Here is an 18,661-nt window from a genome sequence, read left to right as displayed (position 1 = left end):
AGCCACCCAGGCGTCCCATATTTAATATTTCTTAGAAATCTCTTCTCTTTCATGATGTCTAAAACTGTCTCATTCTTCAAAACAAAACAAAACAAAACAGGGGCACCTGGGTGTCTCAGTTGGTTAAGCGCCCGACTTAGGCTCAGGTCATGATCTCACAGTTCATGAGATTAAGCCCCACATCAGGCTCTGTGCTACAGCTTGGAGCCTGGAGCTTGTCTCCCAAGCTCTCTGCCCCTTCCCCACCCCTGCTTGTTCTCTCTCTCTCTCAAAAATAAATAAACATTTAAAAAAACTATCCCATTCTTTGAATATGTATAAGTATTATAGTAAGGGATTTATGGGCTCTGAACCAAATGTCTCGGTTGGATCTGAATTTTAGTTCTACCATTAGTAATTCTGTGATTTTGACATGTTACTTAATTTCTCTGGACTTCACTTCCTAAACCCATAAAATGTGATGGTAACAACATCTACCCAAAAATAGTTTCTGTGTGGAAGGAAGAGGTGCTGTTTAGCACTTGGTAGGCCAGCAACTATGGCCATGCTGCTGCCATGGACGATGGATGTCTTGTTAGCAATGCAGTGTTGATAGGCATTTAGATTGCAGTTTTTATTCTCACACATGATGCAATAGTGACCATCCTTCTCACTACAGCTGTACCAATGTTGTAAGTATTCCTAAAGGTCAAATTTTTGGAAGTACAATTTCTTGATCATAGGTGACGCACATTTTTTTCAACTGATAGATACTCCAGAGTAACTATCTCCAAAACTATTTACGCTATAAATCAGAGAAAAAAATAGAGTCAGTTTGGGATTAGGAGAAATACTTTGTTAAATCTTTGTCCTGTACACAAAAATGCACAGTATTTTTTTTTTTTACAAACAAGCTGGGGATTGCCATAACACAACATATAATAAGTTAACACATATTATCCATAAAAATCAGAAACCATTTTCTATAATTCCCACCATGCTCACATTTCTGTAAGACTTTGAGCCCTCTTTCCCCAGAGAAAGAATTCATAGCATCTTATCTATTTTAACTATGAACTGTTACTATGATAATAAGTGACTATGAACTGCAGAAAATGATATTCCATCAGGCAACTACTCATAAATACCTACCAATCAGATATGTAACAAATGTTTATGGAAATTAATAAGTTGAGATATGGAATTATGTCATCTTCTACAAGTATGGTAACGTTTCTGAAACCCAAATCGAACACATCACTTGACAACCCTACCACATATTCAGAATTGAGATTGTTCCAAGCTGCTTTCTGTAGTTAATCAGATCTCAAAGAGGAGGAAATCATTGTGATACCAATCACCTTAATGTTTAGTAATAGATGTTATATGGTGGCATGGGAGAGTATTCCTTCAAACAGTAAGCACTGAATTTAACAGTGCCTGGAAATACTTATATATTTATTTCTAGCTCTTTGGCATAAAGCTAATTTGAGGCTTTGTCAGGGATAATAACATCTGATACAATGACAGCATAAGAGTAAGTAGATATCTCTTTATCAAGATAAAGTCTATAAGGGAGAAGAAATTTTTTCTCTACTTTTCTAGGTTTGTTGTCTGGTCTAAGAAATTTTTTTAAGTTAATTTATTTAATTTGAGAGGGAGAGCAAGAGAGCAGGGGAGGAGCAGAGAGCGAGGGAGAGAGAGAATCCCAAGCAAGCTTCGCACTGTCAGTGCAGAGCCCAGCATGGGGCTTGATCTCATGAACCATGAGATCATGGCCTGAGCTGAAATCAGAGTTGGACACTTAACTGACTGAGCCACCCCATGGCTGGTCTAATAATTATATTGACATAAGACAGATTAACAAGAGAAAAATAAATTTAATTACACATGTACAGGAGCCCCATAAAAATATGAGACCCAAGGGCAAGTCAAACAGCTGAGGCTTATATCCCATCCTGAACTAAGGAATGAGATAGGGGCCTGGTCTTTAAAGGAAAGGAAGGCAATTCATTAGGCAACAAGAAAAGCAGATGTTTGGTTAAGTAGATGTTTGTTCTGCCATACGGATAGGTCTTTCAGATAAAAGTTACAATAGCTTTCTGATAATCACTTTCTTTCTGGATCAAGCCCCCTATCTATATCATTTCGGGGAGTCAAGGAGAGGAAAAGGTTTTTCTTTAGTCTGCTGGATCTTGGTCACCTTCAGCTCAAAATAATCCACTTGCCAAAGTGGCATATTTTAGGGTCCCATAGTTTACTCTCCTTCAAGCCAAAAAAATTTTTAAATAATGAAAAGGTTTTGCATCACATGAATAGAAAGGTAAAGATAGTCACATAGAAGAAGTTCCCGTGGGTAAATCTGTTCTTTTTACATACAACAGCAAATACTGTGCTCTTTACAAAGTTTTATTGTTTCCACACTCATTGGTTAAATGCCCTAGAATTTCTGCACAATGGCGTTTTCAAGTGAAACAAATAAAAACATTTGAATATTACAATGGAGAATTTTATTCTACCCTTTCTCAAAATAGGTTAATAGGTGGCACTGATACTTTGAAGGCAGTTGAATTTTTCCTTTCTAAAAATGGGAATTGGGGGCCAAATAAAAAACGAATGCACATGTATATTTATTTAAAGAAGAGTTACTCAAAAACAATGCTTACTTGATCTAGTTTCATATTTAACAGATTTTAAACACAATCAATTCTCTACCCAATCTCTTAAACTATAATTTGTCTACAATAATAAAGCCTAATTCTTTGGAAATAATGCTCTGCTAGCATAATTGGCATTATAGAGTTTTAAAGTATATTATAGAATATTCTGTCACTCAACACTAAATTGAAATTTTAAAGAAAATGATGGAAATAGCTGTAAGGGGGAAAAAGTAGCCTTTTAAATCTAATTTGTTATGCACTGCAGTAGGGTAATGGATGCAATGGAAGTTCTTTTATTGACTTCCCATGTCCAAGAGGTATTTAGGTAGCAAAAGATGTTAAGCAGACCCCCTGCAATCCCCTTTTAACTGAAGATAGCAGGAAATAAGGAATATAGGTCTGTGTCCTCCTGATTTTTTATTTCCTTAGGAGTACAACTTATGCAAAGGACACCTTAGGCTGCTTAGCAGATCACAAAGGGTGCACTGGACCCCCTTGCTGTCTGCTTAAATAGAGTGATCTAAAGGATGGCTGAAACCATACCGGGAGTTCAATCCTTCAGGTGGGTCTTTTCAAATTCCAATAGTGAGGAGTTACTGGAGAATTGGTAAGGATTTCACTAGGTCCCAGCAGGTTTGAGATCAAAAGCTTTGGTTAAATAGAAGCCTGTTGGGAAATCTTAAAACCTCTTTGTAATGTAACTTTAAAAAGTTAATACAAAGAACCCTTAGACTGAAGCTCGTAACAGCGCGAACAAAGAGTATATCAAAACTGATTCCATTAAGAGAAAGCGGACATACAAATTCAGTTAATTTAAAGAGCAATCCGTTATATTACTTTGTGAGAGAATAGAACTTATACCATACCACTGAGCCCATTTAGAAGATGTGCTCATTTCTTGTTACATATGCCAGACTTCATTCTTTGTCATTCAGATATGCTTTTTAAACAACATATATATTCATTTTCTGAAAAGAGAGAGAGCAATGTGCATTTAAATTCACTCCTAAAGAAGATACTTTTAAAACAAATTAAAATTAAACTTGATGGGGACCCATCAGTCAGTTGGTTATCTCTTTTTCATGGTGTCAAACTGCTAATTGCCCATTCTCCTTAAAATAATAAACCTTCAATTGATATTGATTGGTAGATCATTAATGAGTGCATTAATTATAATATAATTTTTATAATTAATACCAATCCATTTCTTCACAAGTCACACAATTTTATTAACTGAACTCATCCATTAATGGTGTAGTGGAAATATTTTGCTCAGTCAACAACGGCCCCCCCTCCCCCGAATCTTTATTTGGTTTTAGAGTCTGAATTTTACAGTTAGTTTTGAATCTTTCAAAGCACTTTCACGTACCCAGTGTGTCTCATATTTTCACATTAGGCATGTGGGATGGGCGGGTTAGGGGTTGTTTCCCTTTTTGTTTTTAATAAATAGGGACACTGAAGCACACTGGTAGGACAAATAATGTGCTCTTGATTGCACAGTCGTTTTGAGACGGCTTGGACTAGAACCTTTAGCTCCCAATGTCAAGCGTAGAAATTTTTCAAGTGAGCAATGTCTCCCAGATCCCAGAAGGTAATTATAGCTTAAGTTAAAAGATAAACTGAAGTTTATTAACGTTAAGAGTTTATTTGAGCAACAATCGATTCAAATAGGGGCAGAATCCAATCTAGCAGATAGAAAGGAGCTCTGAGGAGCTGTACTAAATGAAAGACATTTATAGGCTGATGGGAGCAGGAGCCAGAAGTTATACTAAACAAAAAAAGGGAGCTTGTTATTCCTAGGTCACTTCCCTTTAGGGGATAGCAGGGGCCTATCTAGTGCTGATTGGGGGATACCCAGCTGATTGGTTTAAGATTCCATTTCTGGAAGTGCCGAAACTATAAGTCTCAGTTTTGGGACATGGGCTTAGCATAAACGACTCCATCTTGGGCCTGTTGTCTGGTTTTTAACACTCAAACCACACACGGTTGTATTTCTTCCAAAGAACTCTTTCCCAAGTGTGGCCATTATGGACAGCAAATATCCTGAAATTCTCATATTGATAGATGGAGAAACTGTGGTTTGTGTACCCATATTCAATTTTTTATCTGAATTTTCTCTTGTCTTCTTTACTCATATCTTTTTTTACTTCTCCCCTTCCACCTCTGTTCTTCTCTTCACGTGTCATTTGATTAATGATAGGAAAATGAAAAAAGGAGAATGGCAGATTATGTCTGTGAGACTTTCTGTGGGAAAGGTATAAACAGCTTTGGAAAAGAGTCAAATATTCCTTGAATGAACCATCCCAATGAGTTTTTTTTTTACCAAGTACCAGCAGTCCCTTAAAAAAATATATGAACAAAGATCTCAATTGACTCTATTGAAAACAAATTTACATTTTTGACAATCCTATATTCTCAGAGTCACCACTGAAACTCTGAGCCAGCACCTTACCCTGCTGGACCAGTGGACCAGTGGACCAGTCATCAGACACTGGTCCACTGAAAGCTATTCAGCAAGCTCTTATTGATGTCTGTCCTGATGGAATGTTGACTCACCTAGGTCGTCTACCATGCAACTTTCTGTTTGTGATATATATAAAAACTTCAAATCAATAATGAAGGGTGCACATTATCCCCAAATATGTATATATGAGTATGCATTGTGTCAGTGTATTTATGTATATATTCTCCATGGATTACATACGTGCTTATATCAATATAGTCAACCTCTGAGGTGTTATTAGAGTATATTCTGCTCCAACACTGACTCCATGCTCAGTGAGAACTGTGTGACCAGCTTATCCCAATTGGATATTTTGGATACCTTTATAGATATACTAAGACCTTAATATTCCTGAAGTTATTGCTTACACCTTTAGTGGGCTTTGAATTGTAAAATCCATTCCAATGCAAATTCTAGTATTTGAACATAAGTCTTGAATTTCAAAAGTTCAAAAATCACCACACTAGCAATAAATAACTTGAATGTAAAGGTGTTCTTTGAAACCTTGGCACATTGTCAGCAAGACCTTAAGACACTAAAAAGATTATTTTCTTTTCTTTTATTTAAAAAAAAAAAAATCAGGTAGGCTTCACACCCAGTATGGAGCCCAATGTGGGACTTGAACTCATGATCCTGAGATCAAGACCTGAGCTGAGACCGAGAGTCAGACACTGAACCGATTGAGCCACCCAGGAGCCCCGAAAGAGATTGTTTTGTCTTATTTTATTTTATTTATTTATTTAATTAATTAATTTTTTATTTTTTGAAAGATTCATTTATTTATTTTGAGAGAGAACACGAGCTGGGGAGGGATAGAGAGGGGAAAAGAAAGAATCTCAATCAGCTTCTGTGTTGACAGCACAGAAACTGATGTGGGGCTTGAACTCATGTTTGAGATCATGACCTGAGCCCAAAACCAAGAGTTGGTCACTTAACCCACTGAGCCACCCCAGCACCCCTAAAGAGATTATTTTAAAAGTGTGTTATAGGACATTTATAATTTTGTGGTAGATGGAATACCTGCAAAGCTGACACAAAAATTCATGAATTGTTCCATATTGTTTCTTCAGTGAACAGGACAAAGGACACATGCTAGGTGCTTAATAAATGTTAACTGAGCTAATGAATAAAAAATAGATGAACAATCAGAGGCCAAAGGGAAACAGATGATTATGTGTTGAATTTTTTTCAGCGACCAAAGGACAAAAAACAAAAATTAATATCTAGAATTTTTCAAAGTGAAAAGACTTGTCTTTTCTAGCGAATAATGTATGCTCACTGGAAAGTATTCAGATGTCTCACAATAATTCCTCTATGAAAGGAAATCAGTTTTACTGATTTAGTATATGTTGTTCATCCACACATATTTAAGGTTGACATTTTTAAAAACACAATTGAAACCAAAATAAATATATATATATATATTATATATGAAATAATATATATATTTATTTCAATGACTAACTTTAAAAATTTAAAAATATATTGCTGATACCTCTCTACAGATACAAATGCCCTCTTTAACTGGTTAAGGCAGCTTATATTTTGTATATATGATAATGTATTTAGCTCTATTAACAGATATTATCTAAACTGCAGTAAATTTTTTATTCTTATAAACAATGTTTCAATAAATATCTTTTAACATTTTTCAATTTCAGATTTATTTTCTTGGCATAAATTCTGACTCATGAAATGGGCTTAAAATGTTGAAGTATTTTGGTAGAATTATTCTCTAAAATGGTTGTGCCAATTTATACTCCCAGCAACTATGTATAAACCATTTTCTCTATAAATTAGATTGGATAGAACTCATCTAAAAAATCTTTGTTAATCTAATAAGGAAAAAAATCTCATTGTTTTCTTTCTTTTTTAAATTTTTATGCTTGTTTTCATTTTTGAGAGGGAGAGAGAGAGAGAGAGAGACAGAGCTCGAGCGGGGGAGGGGCAGAGAGAGAGGGACACAGAATCTGAAGTAGGCTCCAGGCTCTGAGCTGTCAGTACAGGGCCTGATGCGGGGCTCAAACCCACCAACTGTGAGATCATGACCTGAGCCCAAGTCGGACACTCAACTGACTGAGCCACCCAGGCGCCCCTCATTGTTTTCTTTTTCCTTACTGTTATTTTAAATCTTAGGCTACATAGGGATCTTTCAAATAAATCAATTGTTTGATAAATCACAGATGGCCCACCCATGGAGTATGTTCAGTATCAAACTGACTTCCCTCTTCTATCCAACACCTTACTGGATTGTGTTTGTGCAGCAGATATGGATCAAGGAAATAAGATGATCTTAATACTGGGTTAAACACACTTAGGAAAGATCAAATCTATATATTAAATCTGAGAATAAAAAGCTTTGATTATTGACCACTATAATTATTTTTCATCACTATTCCCCTCTGGTCACGTGGATAATTAAGGAAATAAAATAGTTCACAGAACATATGACCCTGTTTTAGGACACATTCTTCAAATCGTCTTGCTACCAGTAATAAGACAAGCTACCTGTAATTGTTTGGAAAGCTCCAGTGGGATTGTCCACTACAAACTCAACGAGCTGCTGACATGATGTGATGATGGGAGAAAGAATCTGTGAAACAAACAGACATATCTCAGAATATGCCATCAGCAACAAGAATAAAAGCCATTTTATACTTCCATAGTACCAGTCTGTATATGTGCTAAACCCTGTCATGGAAAAACAAATTGTACTTTTATAATACTATCCTAAAGAGTAACCACTAGTCAATACCTCTTGCCCATGAAGAATGGCAGGATCTTTGTGAGAAGGTCCTAAAGATGTCACACATTTCTTCATGGACTTGGTGGGCATTTGCATGTAGCCTGCCCCTGGGTATGAAACTGTCTGTTTTGAAGGCAAAAGTGTAAAGGTCTCCAGTCCCACTGTTTTACTACTCACTACAAAAGGAAAATAGTGAGCTACCTCGTATGTTCACTATCAGATAGTAGTTGTGTTAGTTGTCTATTGCGATACAACAAATAAACCCACAGTTTAGTGGTTTAAAACCCCACACATTGACTCTCTCGCAGTTTCTGTGTTTGGAATCTGGGTACAACCTCCAGGATCTTTTGTTTCAGGGTCTTGCAGTAGAGATGATATCTGGTATCACAGTCACACCAAGATTCAGCTGAGGCAGGATCCACTTCCAAGCACACATTAGTAATTGGCTGGACTCAGTTCCTCACTGGCTATTGCAATGAGAGTTCCAGTTCCTGCTGGCCACTGGCCAGCGGCTACTCTCAGTTCTTTGCCACATGGGGCTCTTCAATACAGAAGCATGGTTCATCAAAACCAGCAAGGAAGTCGTTATGCAAAAGTCATAGTCTTTACAACCTAATTGTAGAAGTGACATCTAATAACTTTAGTCATATTCTTTAATTAAAACCAAGTCACCAGGTTCAGCCCACACTCAAAGGGAGGGAGGATTAGACAATTTGGGGAATACTGGGAGGCAGGGATCATTGGAAGCCATCTTAGAAGGCTGCCACAACAAGTGATTTCTCAGTTGGTGGCAGTAGAGGATATTGGGGGAAAGTAGGAAGGAGAATGCCAGGAAACATGGTGGGAGAGAAATTCCTTGGAAAAAGGCTCATAAAACCCCAGTGATACACACATTGTCAGTAAACACAGTTGAATCTGGGAGGTGTTAGCTGCCTTGAGAAAGTGTGTTAAGTCCCAGGTCAAATTAATATGTACCCTTTCAAAGCAATAATCCTTCCAATTTCATATACATTGGGAAAAATCGAAATAGGTATTACTGGGTGATGATGGCAAAATCTAAGACAAAGGCAATAATTGATAACAAAGAAACACAACCTCAAGAAAAAGGGAAAATATTCCATAGCTAATGCAAAAAAACCCCATAATTCTTATACCCTTAAAATGCTGTATCTAATAATTAACATCAATACAATGAAATTAATGACATTCAAAAGACTCTGAATCTGCATTTATTTATCGTTTATTTATCCATTTATTTATAATTTGTCAAGCTGAAATTCTAAGTTTGTTTTGTAAAGAACATAGACCTAGTGGTAATTTAATGTTTGCCCTTACTGTGCACCCACCCCTCATTTTGATAGGATAGTTGGCTCAAGGGGCATCTGAGTGCCTCAGTCATTTAAGCATCTGACTCTTGATTTCAGCTCAGGTCATGATTTCATTGTGAATTCGAGCCCTGCATCGGGCTCTGCACTGACAGTGCGGAGCCTGCTTGGGATTCTCTGTCTCCTTCTCTTTCTGCCCCTCCCCTCTCATGCTGTCTCTCTCATGCTCTCTCTCATGCTCTCTTTCTCCCTGTTTCTCTCTCTTTCTCTCTCTCTATCTCAAGAATAAATAAATAAATAAATTTTAGAAAAAAAGGGAATAGTTGGTTCAAGTTAGGGGTATATTTGGAGACCATTAAACAAAATATAGAAAGTATAGCTTACTGATCCACAAGGGAATGGGGGGGGATTCATTCTTATGATTTGTTATTAGCATGGCTGTTCTAATAACTTGAGCTAATAAGCTGAGTGTATGCACGTATGGGTTATATACATGTTTTTATGATAGCAAAAATGAACAGAGATACAACAGATAAATTGTCTTAACAGGTTATGCTTGGTTTTCGTGTAAAAACTTCCTAATTAATGCCAGTGTTGCAATCATTTTTATGACATTCCCCAAAGATGGCACTTTAAGGGTTATGCCATATGCTGATTGACAGCAGCCATAATTCCATACAATGAGACTGTATCATATTGTTTGAAGTGAGGTGATATTCATCTCTTGAAACTGATCAAACATACGACTGCATCAAACAGTATTACAACATAATCACGCTGTATGTAGGGACTGCCAGGGTTGATCACCATGTTGTGCTCCTTTTCCTTGGACTTCTCTAATAGCAGTTGTGACTGCTTCCACATTTTCCTTTAAGAACTGCAAAATCTAAGACAGAAGAAAAAAAAACCTGCATAAAATTGTGATTTCGCTATGCTGTGTGAGTGTACATCTGTAGACTGCTTTAGAATAACAAATTTGCTCCTGCTAAGATCTCCCTAAATATACAAATAAAAACATAGTAAGGCCAAGATAAGAAGCGGAGATTTGAAACACGGTGAAAATAATTCAAATACCCTTTCTTTCTTTCTTTCTTTCTTTCTTTCTTCTTTCTTTTCTTTTCTCTTCTTCTTCTTCTTCTTCTTCTTCTTCTTCTTCTTCTTCTTCTTAAGTAAACAGGAAACCTGGAAGAAATGTCTTTTTAAAAAATACTTTCCAGTGTCTGAAACTCCCGGTGGTATTTTTTTCTAATGTGTTGTTTTGTGAAGCCACTTAATTTTTCTACTGACCTTGGGGCTATTTTTATTTTGGCTTCAGATGAAAATGATCAAGAATCTGTTCCTCTCCCACTCTCAGTTACTGCTGATCTTGGAAAGAAGTGTGAGAATGGGCATGAGTGAATGAAGGTGATTTGGTTATTCTCTTAGTGACATGACATCCTATAACGCAGTGGCTTGTAGAGTGATGTAAGTTAGGGACTGCCCTTTTATTATCCATCCATCCACCCACCTGTCCAATATACTAAAAAAGCCACTGTGGGGGGTGCCTGGGTGGCTCAGACAGTTAAGTGTCTGACTTCACTCAGGTCATGGTCTATGAGTTTGAGCCCAACGTGGGGCTCTGTGCTGACAGCTCAGAGTCTGGAGGCCGTTTCAGATTCTGTGTCTCCCTCTCTCTCCGCCCCTCCCCCAATCACACTCTGTCTCATTCTGTCGCTCAAAAGTAAAATTAAAAAAAAACTAACAAATTTTTAAAAAGAGCCATCAAGATACTTTTGGGACTATGATCAGAATAGTTTACAAAGAAACAGGGTGCTTGGTTGAGAGTCCTTTCTTCATGCTGACATTCACTGAGAGATAGGTTAACTATTCTGATTCTCCAGTGCGAATCCATGGGAGTCTGAAGGATATCACCATCCTCTCTGGACTTTATCCCTTTGTGTAACTCTACCCTAACCCTGACTTCTTAGGCTTAAACATCCTGCCTTTTAGGCCTAAAGAAACTTCATGGTTCTTTGAGAGACTCATTGGGATGTGAGGAACACAGAGGCTCTCTCTGATTGGTTCCCTGCACACCCACACAGCCATCTGTCTTGTACTGTTCCTGCGTTATGGTGGGCACCAAGGAATCTGTGAGGTTGGAGGCCTCTTTCGGTTCTCCCAAGATAGAAGATCAGATCGCTCTCTGCTCCCAGATTCCTTCATTTAACCTTGGACATTTCTCTCAGATTAGGTGTGGGAGCGTCAGGCCAAAGTCCCTTCACAGAGACATCACCAATATTTAAGCTCTGTGTTTTCCTTCTGACCATTTTCTCTTTTTCTTCCCTTCAGCCTGTCTATGGGGTCTTCATTTAAAATGAGGTGGAAAACACTGGATTTTCTTCTGTTTTACCCAAATCTTTGCCTTGTGATATTAACGTCATGCTTTGAGATCATAGGGCCTTCATGCTTGATACACAAATGCCCAGGGTTTCAAAATTAAAATTTAGGAACTGACTTTTCCTTTATCTTTCTGCAAGAGCATCCATTTCCTGAGCAATAAGGAAGTTCTAGCTGCTACCCAAATGTGGAGAAGGGCTACTATGGACCCTCTCTCTTACTTCTTTGCTTTCAAATGAATTCATTTTGTTATTTGACCTTTTTCTTTCCTTTTCTCTCCATTTTCTTAGAGTTCAATTACCCGGGGTCTTTTTTTTTTTTTCCTAGTGTATTGAATGGAATAATTAACTTGCTATTTTTCATCTTTCTTCTTTTTAATTATAAATCGTGAAGACTATGTAGTTACCTCTAAGCACTACTTAAACTACATCACAGATTTTTGTTTGCTTGCTATTGGTTGCTTTCCTAAAATTTTGGTTTTTTTTTTTAAGTTTCTATTTTATTTAATTCCAGTTAGTTAACATACAGTGTTGTATTAGTGGCAGCTGTACAATATAGTGACTCAACAATTCCACACATCAATCAAAAATCTGCTAAGAAATCTAGACACAGAGTACAAATAATTCATTTTTTAATGTTTATTTTGACAGAGAGAGAGAGAGAGAGAGCACGCAATGATTAAGGGAGGGGCAGAGAGAGAGAGAGAGAGAATCCCAAGCAGGTTCCATGCTCAGCACAAAGCCTGATTCACGATCTCAGGACTGTGAGATCATGCCTGAGCCTAAATCAAGAGTCAGATACTCAACTGACTGGGCCACCCAGGTGCCCCCAAATGAATCATTTTTTTCTGAATACTTTTAAATTGCTGACCTGATGTTCTGTAAGCCCCACTTTAATATGTTTTTACAAAGGAGAACAACTCCCTATTTAACTGCAACACAACCAATAAAAGTAGAATATGAACTTTGATACACTCCTGCCCTTTAGTCAACAGATCACATTTCAGAGTCATCAGTTGATATAACAATATTTTTTTTTACCAAAGGATCCAGTTTAGAATCACACACTGCATTTAGTTGTCATGTCTCTTTAGTCCCCTCCAGTCTAGAATATTTCTCAGTCTGCCCTTGATTTTTATGACTTTCGTGCTGTCGAAGATGAGTATAGGTATTTTGTAGAATTTACCTTGATTTAAGTTTGTCTGATGTTTCCTGATGATTAGATTCAGGTTATAGTATCATAGAAGAGATGCTGAGTTCCTTTCAATGCATCAAACCAATTCACGCATGATTTCAGTAACTGATATCTTCTTTGACCACTTGATAAAAGTGATGTTTTCTAGGCTTTTCCATCATAAGTTACTTTTTGCTCCTTTCGTGGGGCAGTACCTTGAAATCATATAGATATCATATTCTACATAAAACTTAAGTTTATTCGTTAATGTCAGTATGGTTTCATGGTTTCCTATTTTACTTAAGATTGTAAATTCTATAAGTTGTTATATTACTCTCAATATTAACTCTGATACTTGAATTGTGGCCAATGTGGTCAGTAGGAGCCCCTTAAAGCTGGTTTCTAGGGTCTTCTCTTATAAGTTTCCTCTCTGTAGCCCCAGAATCAGCCATTTCTCTAGGAAATCCTATTTTCTTTTACTGGACAATGGTATTTAGAAGCCAAGATCTGTGTGCTCTCTGTGCTCATTGTTATCAGAGTGTTGCTGCTTCCAGGCCCTATCAAAAGACAGAACCAGGAAGTAAATGTATGCCTATACCATATATTTACATGTAAATTTATTTCTTTGTCTATCTATCTATACGTATTGAAAACCATGAGTTCAAGCTGACATTTACAATTTCACTGTAGTTTTTTCCCTCTCCATGTATGTAACTACCTTCTCTATTAGTGAGAAGCCTAGTTTCCATACTTCTTCAGATATTTACTTATGTGATCAACCTCACTTTATGCAACCAATCTCCCATTCCCATGATAACCTATTTCTCCACATAGATGCCTTCCTTTTCCTGCTTGGGCTCTGATTCAGCTGCACGGAAACTTTCTCATGCTGATTCCTCATGCTAAAGTACCTGCTATCCCCAAGTGGATGTTCTCCTCATCTTTCTTGGGCTCTGATATCCTCCTCTGAGCCACTGCTGTTCCACCTACCTAATCTGTTTCCCCTAATAGCATTAAGATTGAATTATTCAGGGAGGGGAAGGAGTATCACTCAAGTTTTGCCATTTAATGTTTTTATTATCCTTCAATTCTTCAAGTCATAAGTTAGTTTATGGATATTTTGCATTTTTCAAATGTATTGGGTCTTTTGTTATGGAGTTTTAATTCAATGACATTGTATTCAACTCTATTTTCTAATTTCTAAATTAATCCAATTTAGATCAGTTCTTGTATTTGTCAAGACTTCTTTGAGATTCAATTAGTGATCAATTTGGTGAGTGCTCCAAGTTTGCCTCAAAAGATTTCATGTTCTCAAACTCTTGGGTTCAAGGTTCACTATATATCCATCATAGCAGGCTTATAATTTGTGTTGTCCAAATTTTCTCTATCCATACTAAGATTTTTATCTGCTTGATTTACCAATTACAGAGGTAAAACCATTAAAAATATTTCCACTGTGATTGTATATTTGTCCTTTGTCTTTTTTCCCCAAAAATTTGATCAATTTTTACTTCATGTATTTTGAATGTATGCTATTTGATGAATACAAGTTCAGAAGTGGCATATCATCCAGGTGACATTCTTTTTATCATCATGAGCTAACCAAAATTAATTATTCCTGACAATGTTTCAATAATGGTTTTTGCCTTAATGTCTATTTTTCTGATATTAATATAGCAATACCAGTTTTTTTTTAGTTGTTATAAAAATAATGTTTTCTATATTTGGATTTAGTTCCACCATCATATTTTGTGCTTTTTTTTTTTATTTTTTATTTTTTTTTATTATTATTATTTTTTTTAACATTTATTTTTGAGACAGGGAGAGACAGAGCATGAACAGGGGAGGGTCAGAGAGAGGGAGACACAGAATCCGAAACAGGCTCCAGGCTCTGAGCTGTCAGCACAGAGCCCGATGCGGGGCTCGAACTCACAGACCGTGAGATCATGACCTGAGCCGAAGTTGGCCGCTTAACCGACTGAGCCACCCAGGCGCCCCGTGCTTTTTTTTTTTTTAAACATGATTCTGTTTTTCTTCTTTCTTGCTATTTTTTGGGTCAATTGAGTTTGTTTTCTTTACATTTTTTTTTCTTGTTTGGAAGTAATATATTTTATTTCAGTTCTTTTACTGTAACTTTGTAAGGGCTAAGGTTAATGAATATGCTTACTTTTCTTTTAACTAATACAAAAATGTAATGACACTTAAAGTATGATTATTCTTCACGTGCCATATATTATTGTTTTTCAGACTTTTATCCACTCTGCTTTTCAAAAATATTTACTTCTGAATTTCTTATGATACATTATCCAGATCAAAAGAAATGAAGAGTTATAGAATCACAACCTCTGTCCATTGTCTAATTTAAGAAATAAAACTTTATTCATATAGTTGAATTAACCAGTGTAGCCCTCCTCCCTTCAGAAAGGACTACTATGAGGTCAAGAGATATTTCATCTTGCTTTTATGCCCCAAGTGGTTATTTTTATTATTTTATACAGAAAATGCTCATTTAGACTTATTATGTATTTACCATTTTATTTTGTCACTATTGCTTCTTTTATCTCATTCTTGTCTGGGTTCAGTTTCTTTCTATGAAGAACATTCTGAATTGGCTCTTTCAGGAAAGTTCTATAAGTGTTCAGCATTCTCATTATTTATCTGGAAAGAAGTATTTGCTTTTGACCTCATTCTCAAATGATATAGGTATAGAGTATGAAATAGATATGAAAATAGAATTGTTAATTGACAGCTATTTTCTGTCAACAATTTACAGATATTATTTTATTTGCCTATTACGCTGCAATTGAGAAAAATCTGTTGTCAATATCATTAGCATTCCTTTGTAGATAATCTGCCTTAATAGGTGGATGTTTGTCCTATTGCTTGTACTAAATCCTTGTGAAATTTCTATTATAAGGACTTTTTCATTCAAACCTCTCTTTGTATATGTATTTGTGTGTGTATGTGTGTGTAAATTATATATACATACATATGTATAATCTCAGATTTATTTTCTTTATAACCTCAGATTTACTCCTAAATTCATGAATTCTGCCTAAACTGTGTGCAATATGCCCTTAAAACCACTGATTGCATTAACTTTGAGGGCAATATTTTACATTTTTAGAATTTCTAATTGGTTCTTTTTCAAATCTATCTGTTATCTTGTTTTTAATGCTTCCTTTTTCTTTTTCTAATGCTTCAGACATTTTAAATCTATATATGTTATAGTCTCTCTGATATTTCTATTATTATCTGATAGTTCAAAAATTCCTTGGAGTATAATTCTGTTGTTTTTTCTCTTTCATAAATCTTTCAAGATGGACCTTGTATGTTTTGGAATTTTGAATGATGAGCTCAATGTTGATAGGCTTCATCTGGAGACATCATGATGACCTGGGATAAGGTGGTATCACACCAGATTTGCTCTCAGTTTGCTTCTGCTGGGAACACATTGACATCTCAACAGGAAATCTTTGGGGCCATGCAGTTTGAACACCAAGCTCATATGATTGGTGTTCAATCATATCAGTCACATGACTGACATGTCAGTGTTTACAAATTCCCCAGGGAGGCTTATTTTCCACCTTACACCCAAGACTAGAAGGTTTCCGTCATTGTTTTCTCTTTGTGCTAGTTTACAGATTATTTCCAGTCTACAATTTTACTGAAAGGGTAGCCCTTAAATGATCCTGGATTTATGTAAGTTTCAGTTTCAACCGCCCCCCACCCCCATCTCTCTCCAGAATTTTTAAAGCCTTGTTTTCTATGTGTCTCTGAACATGAAAATGAAAGCTTCTAAGTTTCTGAGACATAACCATCACCCTAGCCTACCCCAGCTCTTATAACCTGCCTCGTTGGTTTATGTCATTACCACCTGGGCTCTCTGTTCTCTCTTCCTTTGGGTCCCTGGTGATGTTTCTTACTTTCTCATGAACTCAACAATGGATTGAAGAGCATTTATTTTATTGTCTCTAGAATTTTAGAATTTGTGGTGGGCGAAGTTTCAGGGTATCTAGACCATAATAATACTGTAACTGGAAGTCCCTCTTAACTTCCCGTAGGCCTTTCAATTTGCTGCAAACCATTCTGGTGGGCTTCCTCACAAATCTGGATCTCTGCAAGGGTTTCCCATCTCAATTTCACAAACCAGAAAGTCATTCTGACTCCTCCTTCTTCTTCATGGTCCAACCAACTACCAAGCTCCATTGATTTCTCTACAGAATGTATCCTAAACCAATCTACTTGTCTGTCTCCCCCTGCTTTAGTGTAAGTCACCACCATCTTCCCCTGGACTACCATAACATCCTCCTAATTCTCCTCCCCTCTAATCCATTATTTACACTGTAGCCAGAAAAAACTTCCTAAAAACTAAATCCGATAAATGTACTTTCCTGCTTAAATCCATCAATAGCTTTCTATTATGCTTTAGATAAAAAGTTTTTTAATTCCTTAATATGATCTATTTCACATGGCTTATTCACTTCCATCTTTAATTAATCTAACAAATATATACTGAGCAGCCACTACTTCTGGGCATTGTACTTAGAACTGGGCTTGCAGTGTGTATTAATTTCCTATAATAACTGAATGTTTGTGTCCCCCCCCCCCCCGCCCCAAATTCAGAGTTGAAATTCAAATCCCCGATTTGATGGTATTAGGAGGTGAGGTCTTTGGGAAGTGATTAAGTCATGAGGGTGGCCTTCATGAATGGTGGGTTTAATGCCCTTATAAAAGAGTTCCCGACCATCTCCTCTGTCCCGTCCATTATGTAAGAACACAGCAAGAAAATGAGAGTCTATGAAAAGAAAATAGGCTCTTAACAGATACTGTCATTAGACACTTAATCTGAAACTTCCCAGCCTCCAGATCTATGAAGAATACATTTCTGCTTAAAAAAAATTTTTTTTTAAGTTTATTTATTTTTGAGAGACAGAGAGATAATATGAGTCAGGAAGGGGCAACGAGAGAGGGAGACACAGAATCTGAAGCAGGCTCCTGGCTCTGAGCTGTCAGCACAGAGCCCGACGCAGACCTTGAACTCACATATTGTGAGATACGACCTGAGCCGTAGTCAGATGCTCAACCGACTGAACTACCAAGGCACCCCTAAATTTCTGGGGTTTTTTTAGCCACTCAGTGTGTGGTATCTTTGTTGTAGCAATTGAATGGACAAACTACCATAACAAAGTGCCAGACTAGCTGGTTTAATTAACAGAAACTTATTTTCTCACAATTCTTGAGTCTCTGGAAGCTAGAAGTCCAAGAGCAAGGTATTGATAGGGTTGATTTCTTCTGGGGCCCCTCTTGGTGGCTTATAGATGATGGTCTTCTCCCAGGTCTTCAGATGATTTTCTTTTTGAGTGTGTCTATGTCTTAATCTTCTCTTCTTATACAGATACCAGTCAGACTTGTATAGGGCTTACCCTAATAACCTCATTTTCATTTAAACACCCTATCTCCAAATACAGTCACATTCTAACATACTGAGTGGTCAGACTTGACTATATGAAGTTTAGGAGAGACGCACAATTCAACCCTTAATACTGTAGTAAACCTCATCAAACTTTGTTCTTGCAGTTTCCTGTTTCCTCTGCTTTCCAGATACTTCTCTGTAAGAAGTGGGCTTCTCTTTCTTTCCTTAGGGGCTTTGCAAAGATTGTTCCCTTCACTTGGAATGCTTTTCTCCCTGCCCCCCTTCCCCCTTTGCTTATCCAAAGGCTAGATCTCAGCTTCAATGTCCCTTCCTCAGAGAAACATTTCCTGACTCAGATTAGATTAGGCCTCTGTGTTTTGTGTTTTCGCATCCTTTTTGTACAACTTCCTATAATTCTAATTAAATGATTAACTGTATAATTAGTGAATTTCCTTGATCCTACAATTCTATGAGTTGTTAGAT

General features: G+C 36.8%; 1 long non-coding RNA gene across 1 annotated transcript in view; it reads right to left on the bottom strand.

Moving 5' to 3' along the window:
• Positions 1-14,520, bottom strand: part of LOC109270528 (uncharacterized) — a 47,784-nt gene extending 33,264 nt beyond the window's left edge. Inside the window, exons 1-2 of the long non-coding RNA XR_008424624.1 lie at positions 7,651-14,520; positions 3,506-3,607 (exon numbers count right to left, since the gene is read on the bottom strand). This is a non-coding gene — a long non-coding RNA (uncharacterized LOC109270528). The remainder of the gene's footprint in view (positions 1-3,505; positions 3,608-7,650) is intronic.
• Positions 14,521-18,661: the final 4,141 nt, after the last annotated feature.

The sequence above is a fragment of the Panthera pardus genome, unplaced genomic scaffold, assembly GCF_024362965.1.
Source record: "Panthera pardus isolate Hobbes unplaced genomic scaffold, ASM2436296v1 HiC_scaffold_10, whole genome shotgun sequence".
In the NCBI taxonomy this organism is placed as follows: Eukaryota; Metazoa; Chordata; class Mammalia; order Carnivora; family Felidae; genus Panthera; species Panthera pardus.
This window is presented reverse-complemented; position numbering and strand designations above follow the sequence as displayed.